This window comes from Mastomys coucha, unplaced genomic scaffold (assembly GCF_008632895.1).
Source record: "Mastomys coucha isolate ucsf_1 unplaced genomic scaffold, UCSF_Mcou_1 pScaffold14, whole genome shotgun sequence".
Classification (NCBI taxonomy): domain Eukaryota; kingdom Metazoa; phylum Chordata; class Mammalia; order Rodentia; family Muridae; genus Mastomys; species Mastomys coucha.
Window position 1 is genome coordinate 107018872 of NW_022196896.1, and position 4572 is coordinate 107023443.

Consider the following 4572-nt stretch of genomic DNA (forward strand, 5'->3'; position numbering starts at 1 on the left):
TGTTTTGTATTTAGTAGAGCTTAAAATCTTGGCTCTTCCTGTGGTACAAGCCCAAAATAAGAACAATTCTTAGACATTGAATTTCGTTGTAATAAGGCTGTACTTCAATAACCCTGATATCACCAAAGGATTTTACCTTTATCACAGCTAAGCTGAGAGTTGACAGTTCTGCTGTGCCAAGGAATGAATTGTAGGCACGATTTTTGGATACAGACTTCCTGCTATGGTCAAAGCTATTTGACTTCAGTGAGAGACTTTATTCTCAGCCCACAGAGCACAGGTTATATTCATTTAAGAAATGGTGTGTGTATTAAGATGATCTATCCATAAAGTCATTCACCAACTGTTTCAATGAACAATGGTTCTGCTAGGAGGGTGGCACAGACATTAGGTGTGGGTAAGAATCTGGATCATTGGCTATGATAATTTGGAAAAGTATTCATCTCAGAGAAAGAGTAACTTATAAAGTCCTCTTCTTCAAACTTGATACAAGAGTTACAAACGTCAAGCAGAGCATTCAGTCTCACTCTTTGTTGTTCTCTTACAAGCCGCTTCCCAATTTAATTGTCTACGTTTCTTTTGGGTATATAAATACATTTAATAATCCCAGCACTTGGGAGGCAGAGGCAGGTGGATTTCTGAGTTTGAGGCCAGCCTGGTCTACAAAGTGAGCTCCAGGACAGCCAGGGCTATACAGAGAAACCCTGTCTCGAAAAACCAAAAATAAATAAATAAATAAATAAATAAATAAATACTTTTGAAATATGTAAGCTGTTCTGAAAACCATAATATAGTATAAAAACATGAAATAAACAATACTACTATTAGAGAGGCTGAGATAGGAGAAGCAAGATTTCAAGACCCTTATGTTATACACAGCAAGACACTGTCATGAACAAACAAGCTGAAAGTGTATATAGATTGTACAATATTGGGCCTGTTTCTCCAACTACCAAATTAGAGAGAACATTGGATGACAATCAAAAAATTTCTAATTCTTCATATTTTTGGTTTTCAATCAATTAGGATATGTTGGTAATATTAATTTTCATTTTAAGATGTTAAGAAAAAGTAATTGTTACTTACTGTTTTGTTGTAAGAAGTAGAATTAGGTTTGTATGAATTTGCTGAAAAGATTACTTTCTTGCTTCTAGGGTGTAGTTTTGCTCCTTATGTTGATGTTTTCCATCTATTATCCTTTGTAGGGCTGGATTTGTGGAAAGATACTGTGTAAATTTTGTTTTGTCATGGAATATCTTGTTTTCTCCATCTATGGTAATTCAGAGTTTTGTTGGGTATAGTAGCCTAGGTTGGCATTTGTGTTCTTGTAGGGTCTGTATGACATCTGCCCAGGATCTTCTAGCTTTCATAGTCTCTGGTGAGAAGTCTGGTGTAATTCTGATAGGCTTTATAGGTTACTTGACCTTTTTCCCTTACTGCTTTTAAAATTTGTTTAGTGCATTTGGTGTTTTTAATATTATGTGACGGGAGGAATTTCTTTTCTGGTCCAGTCTATTTGGAATTCTGTAGGCTTCTTGTATGTTCATGGGCATCTCTTTCTTTAAGTTAGGGAAGTTTTCTTCTATAATTTTGTTGAAGGTATTTATTGGCCCATTACCTTGGGAGTCTTCACTCTCTTCTATACTTATTATCCTTAGGTTTGATCTTCTCACTCCATCCTGGATTTCCTGGATGTTCTGGGTTAGGAGCTTTTTGCTTTTTGCATTTTCTTTGACTGTTGTGTCAGTGTTTTCTATGGTGTCTTCTACCCGAGATTCTCTCTTCTATCTCTTGTGTTCTGTTGGTGATGCTTGCATCTATGATTCCTGATTTCTTTCCTAGGTTTTCTATCTCCAGGGTTGTCTCTCATTCTGATTTCTTTATTGTTTCTATTTCCATTTTTAGATTCTAGATGGTTTTTCTCATTTCCTTCACCTGTTTGATTGTGTTTTCCTGTAGTTCTTTAAGGGATTTTTTGTGTTTCCTCTTGAAGGGCTTCTAGCTGTTTACTTGTGTTCTTCTGTATTTCTTTGAGGGTGCTATTTATGTCTTTCTTAAAGTCCTGAATCATCATCATGAGAAGTGATTTTATATCTGAATCTTGCTTTTCTGGTGTGATGGTGTATTCAGGACTTGCTATGGTGGAGTATTGGGTTCTGATGATGCCAAGTAACCTTGGTTTGCGTTGCTTATATTCTTACACTTGCCCCCGCACCATCTGGTTATCTCTAGTGCTACCTGCCCTTGCTAAATCTGACTGGCACCTGTCCTTCCTGTGATCCTGGTTGTGTCAGAACTCCTCAGAGTCAGGCTATTTCTGTGATCCTGTGATTCTGGGATCCTGTGATCCTGGGCATATTAGAGTGCCTGGGAGTGGAGCTTCCTCTAGGTGTTGTGGGACTGGCTGTGGAGCTTGCACCTAAGGTCTACTCAGGGCACCAGCTGGCCCAGACAGACCAGAAGGAACCTGAGCCACTGGGCTGGCCGAGTTCCTGTGTTCCTGGGTCCTGGTGGTCCCAGTTACTCCAGGTGTTGGGACAGATGTTGTGTCTTCCTTACCTCTGATCCTGGGCGTGTTAGAGCACCTGGGAATGGAGTTTCCTCTGGGTGATGTGGGACTGGCTGCAGAGCTTGTGCCCAAGGTCTGCTCAGGGCACCAGTCCAGAGAGACTGGAAGGAACCTGAGCCACTCTAAATAATTTTTCAAAAAAAACTTTGATAATTAGGCATTTACAAATCAGTCATGATGAGAAGCATTATTTAGGAGAAATTTGAAAATGCACTAGATAATCTGTTCCTACATCATTTATCACTTACAAACTGACCTCAGATGTGCGCTTGCTTCAGCCAACTCTTACAGGACATAGTGTATCCTCTTAATTTCAATTTACTATCTAATGCATAGCAAGTTTATAAAATATGCTACCTATATCAATAATGTTCCATGTCCTTTCAATTTTAATCCATATCATAATTATTACTCCAATAATTACAGCAATATACCCTAGTAGGTGATTTTTTTTATAGTCTTCATTTCAATTGTCTTACCTTTCCCAGGCAATGTAATCATGATTACAACATTCACAGTCAATTGGAAAATAAACAGGTCCTGTAGAGTTAAAATCACTGAAATTTTAAACAAATACGTTGATTTTGTTTACACATGTGGCACCAGCTGTTTCAAGACATACACTGGGGAAGAAAAGAAAGAAAACTACAGAGGAAAAAACCCATTTTGTAAACACCTGCATTTAAACACTCAACAAAAAGCCAGGAAGTAAACACAACAATATTAAATTTAATCAAGTGAAAGGAATTTGCTCCCCAGTGGATTCAAGACAGTTTAATTTCACATGAAAGTGACTAGAAACTGGTGGCAGGCCAGGAAAAGGGGACAATGGGAAGGGAAGGCTTATAGTATATGGGCATGGCTGTGCCTCACCACATTGAACGAGAATGAATTGCTTGGAAGCTGGAAACAACCCCAACGCACAAACTTTCTCTTCTGAATACAGTTTATAAAGATGTTCGTCTGACTATACCTTCTCTGTAATGTAAGATGTTTTTCTTGATCACTCTCCATCTTATATGTGGAAGAATTGTGAGTGAGGTCAGAACTCACAGATTTAGGTAGTTTAGTTAGGTAGCTTATGGTGGGAATAACCTGCCTCTAGTTTCTCAGTACTTGGATTACAAATGGGCCTGTATATCTACCCAGCGTTTCATGGGTGCTAGTTCTCATACTTGTGCTTCACTGCTGACTTATTTTCTCGGTCCATTTATTTTTTCTTTTGAGAGAAGATTACTCCTATGCTATATCCTAGACTGTCTTGGAACCTGCCTCCCATGGAACTTGTCTTCGCCTCATAAAGCTACATTTTTGTCACAGTGTAATCTTTATTCAGGGCTATGGATGAAACCCAAATTTTGTGTTTAAAAGGCAAGCATCTTAATAATTGAGATATTATATATCACCTAGCTGTAATTATATAATATCCACTATTTATTCTTCAGAAGAGCTTCCTGCTTGGACCAGAGGGCTCAAAAAACAAATTAATGGATTCTTGCATCATTTGGCTAAGCCTTTGTAGAAAAAAAAATGAGTCTTGTAATGTTCATATTGTCTTAGTTACTGTTTCATTGCTGTTACGAGACACTATGACCATGGAAACTTATAGAAGAAATCATTTAACTATGGCTTGCTTATATATCCAGAGGGGTAGTCCATTGTCATCATATCAGGGAGTGTGGAGGCAGGCAGACATGGTGCTGGAGAAGAAGCCAAGCTTTGCATTCTGATTCACAGCTATCAGGCAGAGAGACCCTGGGTTTCTTATGGGCTTTTGCAACCTCAAAGCTTACCAACAGGGTAACATCTCCAATAAAACCAGACCTCCTAATCCTCCTTCCCAACAAATATTTGAGGCTACGGTGGCCATGCTCATTCAAACCATCAGATAAGTTTTCTTCAGAGCAGGATCCATCACAGAACTACAGAGGTGTCCCCTTAACTGCTCCTGTGTCTGGCCATGCATGTAGGGCTAACCACTTTCCTCCTCCTCCTCCTCCTCC